At 40.9% G+C, this 11,927-nt stretch overlaps 1 protein-coding gene across 1 annotated transcript in view; it reads right to left on the bottom strand.

Annotated features, from left to right (window-relative positions):
- The window catches only part of LOC122348901 (receptor-type tyrosine-protein phosphatase S), an 819,186-nt gene extending 807,639 nt beyond the window's left edge, over window positions 1-11,547 (bottom strand). The window contains 2 exon segments of the mRNA XM_043244791.1: window positions 11,197-11,226; window positions 11,314-11,547. The gene's annotated coding sequence lies outside the window, so the exon portion shown is untranslated.
- Between the last annotated feature and the right edge of the window lie 380 nt (window positions 11,548-11,927).

Below are 11,927 nucleotides of genomic sequence, written 5' to 3'. Positions count from 1 at the left end.
TGTAAAGTATTCCTTTTTTAAAAGCATGCACTTCTTTCAGAAACGCACTGCACTTTTATTCCGGTCTCTGTGTTCGAGTCTAGTTTCTGATCGATGAGCTTCACGAGACGCACGGCACGGTTTCTCTTCAGACAGAAATAATAAAATGAATAATAATTTTTGGGGTTTTTTTTTTAATATAAGGCCGTTCTCTGATCTCTCTCCAGTGTTATCTCCTGCTGGATGAAGTGTGTGACGGACGGAGCTCTCCAGATGCTGTTCCAGAAAGATCCAGCAGAGGCTCTGGTTTCCAGACGACGTTCAGCGATCAATGCTCAGATTCAAAGAAGAGTTCGGGCTCTTCTCAAAGCTCCCTCAGCATTCAGTTCATGAAACACATCTCATGCACAAATTATTCATGCCAGACAGCAGCGCCTCGCGCTCTTAGTCTGTTCTGAGCTTATTAATAAAGCAGTAGTTTACTGAGGACTTTTCCAAAGCATCTGGTTTGTGGGTATTTCTTGAATGTGAAGTCCCTGCAGTCCCTGTTCACACTAACTCTAAGAAACACAGACGCTCACGTCAGGTCCTGAAGTCCCTTACAGTCTGAAATATTATTATTATTTTCCTCAGAGTTTTAATTCCCCTGATGAAGCGAATGGACGTCCAGTTCATCTGTTCTCAGAGGAGTATCACATTACGGTCAATGAAGTGGAGAAAATACAGAATATTTATCAATAATAATTACAGACTGAGCATTGAATCTTCTATTGGATCAAAAAGACTATCACACATCTCCATTTAACCTAGTTATTAGGGGTTTTGAATCGTTTGGTTGCTCTGTGTCATCGATCTAATGGATCTCATAAAAACACAGGATATTGCTTTAAACTATTCAACGAAATAATTCATTCGCCTCATAATTTGAGCATTTTTATCAATACTCGGCCAGTTTCATCTCTAGATTCTGTGAAAGAGCTTCACTCAAGGGCTTCTCATCATTAAATCAATGACTGAAATAAAAGAAAATATAAACATTAAGAGAAAAAACACAGAATAATAAAACTGACAAACGTTGCCTTGCCAAATAACCCAAATAAGCCAAAATAAAAAAAATAGCACAACAGAATCAAATAATTATAAAATAGAGAATATGAATGAACATTATAATAATAGTTAAATAACACCTTGCTTTCATTCTGTCAGACAGGAACAAAACATGACGATACTGAAAACTGAACATCTGAGCATCTCTGTATAAAAAGACTGTAACAAACATGCATTTGCCGTTTTATCGCTTCTTTCATGATTTCTGGTCTGCGTATGCTTATTAATACAAAAAACAATTACTGTCAATTTCACTTTAAAGACCTCAACATTAATTCCGTATTTTATAAAACTAGAAGAGAGTCCATTTCCTGCTGTGTTTAAACACACTGAGATTATCTGAGAAAACCAATGCATTTTTCATGTTCATCCTCAAGAGAGACAGATCCTCTCAGACAGAGTCAAACGTTATACGTGAGGTGTTTCACAGCATAGGTTGCTTCTTAAAAGTGCACTTAAGTGTTTTTAGTCACTTTTTTAAACTTGAATTCAACACAATCAAGCACGCCTCTGTTCATGACGACAGAACAATCATTTTCTTTAATAAGTCACAGGAAGTGAAACGCGAGTTCTTCAGAAATGATCCTGTAATAAACACGCCAGAGAGTTTCTGAGCAAATGGTTATGATTTATTCACTCGGAAACACGCGGCGATCTGTCGTCCATCCAGAGACGGAGCGCGAGACAGTCGGAGAGACAGACAGTGTGTGTTTATGTGAGTAATGATGGCTGTGCTGTGTGTTATTCATCCCGTCTGATGATGAATGACTCCCTTCAACACCAGATAGAAGAGTCAAAGCAAAATTACGTTTCCCAGCGTGACACACACACACACACACACACACACTAATAACTGATCTCAGGACGGTCGAGTCTCAGATCAGCTCTGACTGGCCCACCTTCCGTCCGTCTGAAACGATCAGAGATTTAGAGGAGGATTCAGAAGTTTGTCAGCATCTCGTATCTGAAATGTTTTAGAGAACATGAAGTGCTCTCGAAGGAAGCAGACTCGAAGAACCGAATGTTGTTTTGACCCTTAAAGGGATAGTTCACCCCAAAATGAAAACTTCGTATCGTTCCAAACCCACGAGACCTTTCTTCATCCGCAGAACACAAATTAAGATATTTTTGATGAAATTAATGATAATTAATGACAGATTTTTCATTTTTGGGTGAACTTTAACTGCACTGAATGTGCACTTGTACTTAGGTATTCCGAATCTTAAAATTAGTCTCACAAACCTGTACTTTCAGATAATAAAGTATTAAAGAAATTAAAGGCCGCTTAAGTACATTTAAGGGCAGTTCTGTAATAAATTCAAATGGCATGTTCTACTTAAATACAAGTGTTGACTAACATACAGAAGCACACGTGAAGCACCTCATTATAATTTAGTGTTATTAAAGTCACATTTTACAAACGTATATATTTAAGAGGCAATCAGTTGCACTCAGTTTACATCAGTACACAAAGTTACACTTTAAAGGTCAAAGCATATTCATAAATATACTTGATTAAATATCATAGATGCTTCTCAGTGCAATCAGTACATCAACGATATTTCTAAGATAACAGAAGTTATATAATTAGATTTAAGGAGCTACTTAAGTCCAGCTAATTAAGTTCAGCTATTTGCATTTGAAATAAATACATTTAACTGCAAATAAGACGTCGTTCTCAGAAAGCGTTTCCTTCAGTTCACACTCTATAAGTATGTTTAGATTACACCTTACACAAAGTGTGCTTCTTGATCACAAGGACAGCTAGAAATAATCTTAATTACAGAAACTCTGCCATCAGCTGCTGATCTAATAATGCTGCGGATACGGGAGAAAAGAGTGTGTCCTCCAGGGTCAAAGGTCACAAAAGACATGAAAGTGTGATCATTAATTCGCTCAGCCCTTGACCTCAGTGTCCGTCACCCTTTAAAGACCGAATGCACGTTAATGACGCCTCCAGAGCACTGAGATAAAGAAAACATCATGCTGCTGATGTCGAAGGGCATATAAACCAGTGTGTGTGTGTGTGTGTGTGTGTGTGTGTGGTTTCAGCTGAATCTCTGAATAATGAACTGCTAAATAATCCTGCGTTTCTGCTGAGAGAGGTGGATCGTGCGAACGGAAGCAGGAATTTTCAGGAATCTGCATTCTGTGCTCCTCTGGGGTGAAGAGTTCTCCAGCGTACAATAGAGATTCTACAGCAGATGTTTTTATCTCTGTGTTTGAGACACACTCGGGCTCTGGTCTTTACCAAATCTGCTCTCAGATTTAACAGAGTGAATACAATGTGTGTGTGTTGTGCTTAAAATATTCCACAATTAAATGTCATTCTGGCCGAAGGTAGATTTTCCTAAGCAGCAGGTCCAGATGAAGTCTGCTCTTATTGCTCTTGGTTTGGATGAAAACTGTGTGCAATGGTTTTGAAATTGATAAAATATGAACTGTTTATCTGAAGGCATATGACTTGAAGATACAGGGCTATAAGCACTTGCAAAAGTTCATGTTATGACACAGATGACTTCATAGTAGGTTCAGGAGCTACAGATCCCAACTTTTATCGGTTCTAAAACTTAGATTTATGAGCTGTTAAAACACGAACTCATCTGTTAATTGGTTGTGTAAAAACCCAGCATTTCTTAACTATTATTATCAGGATGTAATGTTTCATGCTGTTTTAATTTGCACTCCTTCAAAACACTTCTCTGTGTCTTACAGTTCTTATATATATATATATATTTTTTTTTTTTTTTTTATTGTAGGTTATTTTATTTCACTTCTTTGTTCTCTGTCTTCTGGTGAGCAACAGAAACAAATAATAAACAGAAATCACAGAGGAAATCCGTCAAGTCTAAAAGTCTCAGTTGTGGGACTGTGAGGAAAGCAGTGGGTGTTCAGATGCACAAATTAACCACAAAAATAATAAAAAAGAGAATAAATTCAAGGCAAATTCTGTTCATATCTGTCTGGAAGTTAAAAACTGTGCGGAAACAGGGTTTTTTTCTGCTCCAGCATTGGTAGAACATCTAAAGGTTATCAGTGACAGTTCAGACCAGACCGGAGAGGTTTAACAGTTAGTGGCTTTCCAGGTTTCTCTAGTGGTTCATTAGCGAGATGTGCTTGTTAAGGTATTCTATACTAGTCAACATCTGAAGTGGATCAAAACCTTTCAACAAAGTTCAAAAAAATCTACATCCAAAATCTGTTTTTGTCTTAGGACAACTTTGATGAACTTTTTTGATCCACTTCAAATGCTGAATACTGTACATGCTTGCTCTCAACTTCCATCAGTTTCCTCGCTGCAGTCTGCCAGAAGATGTATTATATACATGTTTGTTAATTCAGTCAGTGTTTTTAAACATAAACGTACCTTGGTGCACTTTTTACACCAAATATGTACCAACAAGAACATATCACTGCAGTTTCCAAAGAAATGAACACTTGAGGCAGTAACACTTTGTATTTCCTTTTGACACAAATTTACAGAGTTTCAATTAATTAAACCAAATTTCCGTACAATTAATTATTTGAAGAATATCATGTTATGACTTCAAAATAATATTAATATGCTGGGGGATTTGAAAACTGATGCTTTGAACGTTAGCAACACACATATCCAGTTTCACATCTATGTGTTTTCATTGACGGTAGGTTTGTTCGATAGCTCACGGACTACAGAGAGGTTCAACAGAACAGTTCAAAGCTGTGTAAAAGTTTGTTGAAATCAGTTCTGCATTTGTTAACACTATGGAGTAGTCAGTGCTGTAATTTGAAACCACCGGCTGAAGTAGAATGTGTACTGTGGGCAGACCTGACTAATCGAGAATCAAATTATCAGTAATGAGAATGGTTGCTGATTATTTTTTCATTCACATTTTCATTATCGATAATAATCAATTTGATTATTTGTTGCAGCCCTAACATAGGTACATATTTTTTATGAGACCAGGTTGCCGAAAAAACAGCTTTGCCCTAGGGCAGTTCCCCTTAAGGGATGACTTTGTAACTTGCCTACCCCTTAAAGGTGCATATTAGTTTCTTAGAGTACCATTATGTACTCCTATAGTACTATTTTGATCCTTTAGGAGCAAACAGAGTACAGAGATGACCCTCTGAGCTTATAAGGTGTTGTACCAATGCAGGCTCTACTGAATAAGCAGAGAGACTTTAGGAGCACATAGTGAAGCTTAAGCAAATGCAAGGGTAAGTAAACAGGAAAAATAAAACATTAAGGCCTCCAGAAGAAGAGCAAAGGGTAAGAATCTCAGAAATAAGGTACAGCCATTCTTGCATAGGCACAATCGGAAATACCCACCATGTTGAACCATCTATTTAACATTTTTGACCACAGAAGCAAATCAAACTAAACCACGTCTTTAATAGCTTGGGGAGGAACTACACTGAACATCACAGCAGAGCAGGTTGAACAAGCAAATAGTGTCTATTAGAAGCTGGGGCCAGATGCTATCCATCCCCTCACCTGTTTAACATGAGCCTCTGCCTGATGAGAGTTTCTGAGCTCAAGAAAACATCTGCTCTTGGTGCCAAAAAGAGGGTCCACCTCCATCCCTAATGATGGAGGACTAGTACCACAGACTCTTCTTATCTTTAAGCCTCTGTTCTAGCCCACCAAATCTCCCACTGGAGCCCAGAATCAAGCTGGATTGTCTGTCATCTAAATGCTGCCAAAATTGTCACCAGGGCATGTCGACAGAGAACTGTGAGGACTGCTGACTGACTCCTGCAGAAAGAGATGCAGGTGGACACTTCCGTGATCTGACGAATCGCACACCGCCTGACAGGCAGACCACAGATTGTGAGAACGCAGAAGTGTGTGTCTTAGCAGGTGGGGAGCAGCACAAGTGACAGCTCAGGTCATTCTATGCATGCTGCAAGATGCTTGGTAAGTTTTACCAGTCTGGGAGCGGGGCTGTGTCTCGGATTTGAGCTGACTAGCTGTCTGCTGAGTTGCTAATCGGAAGATGGAAAACAAAAAGCAAGCTTGGGAGATTTGGTTTTGCCTTTTATGTAACAGTTATATAGACAAATAATTCATATACAGTACTTAAATATTGAAACCCCAAAGAACCAAGTTTTGTGTCGCTAAGCAACAAACAGACCACATAGGCTCTCCTTTCCACTTGAAGCACTCTGCATCACTCAGATTTACTCTGAAGTTTTCTGATTCTCACTCACCAATCACTAGTGATGGAAACCCTGTCCCAAATGGCACCCTAGGTCCTTGCAACACACCTCACTCTTTAGGAGCTTTGATTGTCAGGTTGATGGGCTGGGCAGAAGTGTGCATTAAGAGTGCAATCTGAATCCCACAATGACAAATAGGACCCCAATCCCTGCATGATTTCCATGTGTCCTTTATTAAACACGCCTGATTCTCATCATTAGCTCATTAGCAGAGTCTCCAAGATCTGAAACTTGTAGACAAAGAAGAGTTGCAAAACGTTCAGTTTTGGGGGGTTCAAGAAACTGGACTGGGAACCACCGCTCTACGATCTTGTGTGTCTATTGGACATGGATCAGCGGTGACCAAGTCCAATCAGGAGCACATGAAGTGTGACATTTGGGACACATCCCATGTGATCATAGAGTCAGAAGAAACACCGGCATAAAAAAACGTTTCTCCAAGCAAAACTCCACTTGCACAACACTTTCACTCAGTACACTGAAACGGACAACAATATTTTAATACTGAAGAATCTACCATGTAAACAAAGATTTTTGATTACCATGATCCAAGTAGGCACAAATCAAATACCATTTTATTCACATTATTCAGGTGCATCCTAGACATGTACACACGTAAGACTTTTCAGAATACACAGACGGAAGTGAAAAACCATTTAATGGCAAACAAAAGAGCATGGTTTCAACAACGTACAGCATGACAAATATTTCAGTGCTTATGAAGCTTTTGTAAATTTAAAAATGAAATAACCAGAACTGTATATGGTAGCAAACTGTATTTTTTTATGTGAAATTCTGGAGGGGACGAGAGGGGAGGTATTGTCGTGCAATTATTCAATCTATGTACTATAACATGTAAAACTGGAAGATTTAGAAGGAATATTCTAAAAGCAACCCATGCAAATCATAATATTTTCTTATTCACAATAAGGTTAATAATTAGATTACTGATGTCCACATAAATGCACTCACTGTCTGATCAGGAACTATGCGAAATCTGACCAATGAAGACGTACAACCAGTGGAATATTACACTTCTGTTGGGAAAACTATCAGAACTCATGGGTCGCTGCTCAACCAAATCAGAATAAACAATCAGCAGACTAACTGACTTTGCCCTAGCCAAAAGTGGGATCTCCGAAAACATCCTTCATACAGGAAATTCACCTGTGTGGTTAACATAGAAGGATGAAGTGAATGAACAAGCTGGGTCTGACCTAGACCCTCTGGAGGAAGAGTCTGTAGAGAGGACAGGTGTCCAGACTAATGGACAGAGGCAGTGTCTCACACACAGGTCCGCTGAAATGAAGAGCCTAGGGTTGATCCATCCTGGGTGTCTCCTACAGACGTCATTCCTGCTCTATATCTGTATCTGTCTATCTCTTCATATCTTACCCTGTCCATAGAGAGAACAGGACTGCTGATGGCTCCACTGCCAGAGGACACTCACGAATAAAGCTCATGAGATCTGCTCTGAACCCAAACCCCCTGAGAACTGATGATGGCACCAAAGGAACAAGTGTGCTTCCTCAAACTTGCTCAGAGTCGGACATCTATGCCAAACTACGCCAAACTTCACCGCACAACCCATTGGGATTCTAGCTCTTAAACTCTAGTGAGGAAGAGCGGGCCAAGATTATCTCACTCTGCTGGGTCTGAGTCATCGCTCAGTGTGGAGTTATTTCATTGGATGGGTGGAGTCATCTTAGCTGGTGGGTGGAGCTATCTCAGCTGGGGAGCGTGAGTGGAGTGTAGAGAACATATGGACAGGATGCTGGTGTGTCATAGGAGAGAGAGAGAGAGAGAGAGAGAGAGAGAGAGAGAGAGAGAGAGAGAGAGAGAGAGAGAGAGAGAGAGAAAGACAGGTAGAGGTGGTGTTTAATTAGTCTCATCAGAGCAAAGGTGGAGCAGGTGAACGGAAACATGACGTCCTCAAACACTTTATGATTTCCTCACTGTTCATCCTTGTTCCTTTCTATCGCTCACTCCTCATTATTTCACTCTGCGAGTCGAGTCGAGTCGAGGAGAGCAGATGGTGGATCACAGTGAGACCAGCCTGCCGTCCACCTCCACCCCCCCGCTTCACTTTTAATGTGCTTTATTAGCATGACAAATAACAGTACATTCATACCGCCACGGCAGATGCAGCTTAGCTGCTGACAATGAAAACCAGCACGAAAAATAGCGTTAGCGACGAGACAACTGTAACGAATCAGCACTGGTAATAATGCTGATAATTAAGTGACAGATCAGCGGAAGACGTGCAGGACGTCATCGGGTGACGCGGGAGCGAGTGAGCCATCGCTTCTTTCACACGTTCATCTGTTCATCCTGTCCTGATAAATGTGGCTTGCTGTTCTCCACGGAGGAGCTCGGCCCGTGTTTCTGAGGAACATCTCAGACTACAGAACGAGGAGCTGACCTAACGACTGACAGAACTACACCGACTCCTTTAAATTCCCTCCATAAAACACGAAACACTCTTTTCAAATAACTAATGCATAATATATATCGATTTTTTTTCCTTAACATTTTATTTACTGACAAATGCAATCGCAAATGAAATAGAAAATAAAACAATTATTGTGGGGCACAGCATTAATCTTTTCAGTGATTTACTTGTCTCCCACAGTAATGCACTATCTTTCAATAATATTAGTTTAGGCCTATGTGTTTAATTTTCTTTCAGAAAATATTCATATGCACAATTAAATCGCTTAACATTTTTCATTGAATTGACATCCCTGATAAGGGATAACAAATCAAACATTTAAGTGTGTAAACATGTATATATGTAAAATAAAAATTAAAATGGTTCTCATATTTCGATTTTGCTGGAAAAATGTGAAGATGATCTCACGATATCCCTTGCCATAGGATTCAACCTGAGGTTCCTCAACAGCTTGTGTCAGCATTTTTCATTAGTGTTTGATTATGTAACTTTTTAATTTAATTTTTCGGTTGTTTCTGCCTGCATATGTGAACTCACCACTGAGATAGATAGATAGATAGATAGATAGATAGATAGATAGATAGATAGATAGATAGATAGATAGATAGATAGATAGATAGATAGATGGTGTTTAGTGTAGATGTAGCATCAGTGTTTGAGCTACTTGAATGTATTTCGTATCAGCTGCTCATTTACACTCCGCAGAGGAACAGAAACACACACATACATATTTATGACGGAAGTGAAGCTCCTGAAAACGTCAAACAGCAAGTAGGTCAAATCACCTGTCACTACATCCAAATATAAACACTGTGTGTGTGTGTGTGTGTGTGTGTGTGTGTGTGTGTGTGAGAGAGAGAGAGAGAGAGAGAGAGAGAGAGAGAGAGAGACTGCTCGATAGAATGACATAACTGCACAAAATGAGTGTGCAGTGTGAGAGAAACACACACACACACACACACACACACGCACGCGCACACACACACAGTGAAATATTCAGACTGTGGCGTTTTAATGGTCAGAACAAATTGAGCTCAAAGAGGAACGCTTTCCCTTCACCGCACGTGTAATTAAACACATTTAAAGAGATGTTCTCAGGCTCGGCTGTGACTTTCACAAACACGTCTCAGAAACATCAACCTTTCTCCGTGTGCATGAACATCTGAGCCGTGAGCAGCTCTTCCCCTAAAAACATTTTCCATTTGAGTTTTTATCTTTCCGCTTCAAGCTTTAAGCAGCCCAGCGCTCCGAGCGGAGAGCCGTGGGCGTTATCCACGGAGAGAACATGCCTTATCCCGATCCACGAGCCACACACACACACACACACACACACACACACACACACACACAGTCCCAAATCCCACTGTTCTGTAAGCCGCCGCTTTACTGATACAAAAAAAACCATCAAACCGGAGAGAACGGATCAACTCCAGTCCAGACGCACACAGTAAACACACACCGCTGCTGAATAAAGTCTTAGTGTGATGATGATGATGGTGATGATGATGATGAAGGTGTGGAGCAGCTGTCTTTAATTAAGAGTGTTTGCTGATTGAGCTCGCAGTCATTAATGTGAAGAGAAATAATGAAATCACATCACAAAACACACGAGACGAGAACGACTGAGATCAGCAGAAACCCTCCTCAAGAAAGAGTTCAGGAGAAGCACAAACTCTGACAAACACAGACGCTGTTTACTCAGAAGAGCCCGATTCATCAAAGCCACGGTCATTTTAATAAAGATCCTAATGATTTATGCTACAAACGGGAACTGAATAAAAGTCATGCATTTTTTAGGATTTTGAGTAAATACTGCATGTACAGTTGAGAACGACCCCAGACTGAGGTTCTGACAGATTCATCTCACTTCTGCAGACAAATCTGTCCCAAATTATAGCTAAACACACGCGCACGCACGCACACACACACACACACACACACACTTGGACCAGGGACTGTAGTTTGTGTCCCACCAAAGCTTTTCAGAATGATCAGACATTTTACATCATCATCATCATCATCATCATCAAAGAACCAGAAATCCCATGACCAACCACAGCAGCACCACTGACCCAGAACACACACACACACACACACACACACACAGTTTGTGCTCATCTCACACTCACAGCAGCTGAATTTTGTCTCGCTATAGCTTTTCTGACATATTTATCACCATCATCATCTTCAGAATTTTCATCATGAAAGACACAGAAATCCCAAAACAACAACAAACCTGAAACACACACACACACACACACACTTCCTGCACACATGTGCGGTTTGCACACACACACACACACACACTCCTCACAGAACGACACTCACGAGTCTGAGCTCATCTCTCTCACACACACACACACACACACACACACTGTGAGTTTCTGCACAAATGTCCCGATCACACACACACACACACACACACACTTACAGAGAGTGAAAGTATCTGTACTTACTCCAAACGCTGAAGAATCACAAAGCACTGACTGAAAGACACGAGAGAAACACACAATCATCAGTAGGGCACGAGGAAGATGATGAGGATGAAGATGAGGAGCATGATGAAGACTCACCCAAAAGCCTTCAGAGGAGCGCTGAGGATCCGGAGGAAGGTTTTATGTCTTTCTGTCACTCCAGCCAGAAACAGCCGTGATGGGGAGGATGAGGATGAGGATGAAGAGCGTCTTATTCCAAACACTGACAATCAGCCGCGATCAGCCGCGCGTCCGACGCACGCGAGCATCACAGAGAGACGCGCGCGCGCCGAGAGGAGATACCTGACTTTGTGTGTGTGTGCGTGCGCGCGCGAGCGTGCGTGTGTGTGTGTGTGTGTGTGTGTGTGTGCGAGACCGATGCGCGCGCCTGCAGTTCCGCCGCGCGCCGCCGGATGGCCGCGCGCCTCATCCCAGATCAAACAGCTCCATCTGATTCATATGGACCATGAGATTTCATATCATCTGGTCAGCTGCGAGTAAACGCCTCGTATCGATTTTGTCTTTATCTTTTATCTGTTTAGAAGAACAGAAGCGAAATCCGCTCTGTCTGTGTTTCAAAAACACAAGAACAGACAGAGACTCGCAGGACTCGCTTTGCTAATGTTCCCATTAAGTTGAACAAAATGCCATTTTATTTATTTATAGTTCCTTTTTTGTGCAAACGTTGTTTCAACGTGTTTTAAACGTCTATC

This window comes from Puntigrus tetrazona, chromosome 7, assembly GCF_018831695.1.
Source record: "Puntigrus tetrazona isolate hp1 chromosome 7, ASM1883169v1, whole genome shotgun sequence".
Classification (NCBI taxonomy): domain Eukaryota; kingdom Metazoa; phylum Chordata; class Actinopteri; order Cypriniformes; family Cyprinidae; genus Puntigrus; species Puntigrus tetrazona.
The sequence above is the reverse complement of the archived record's forward strand: the minus strand, read 5'-3'. Positions and strand labels throughout refer to the sequence as shown.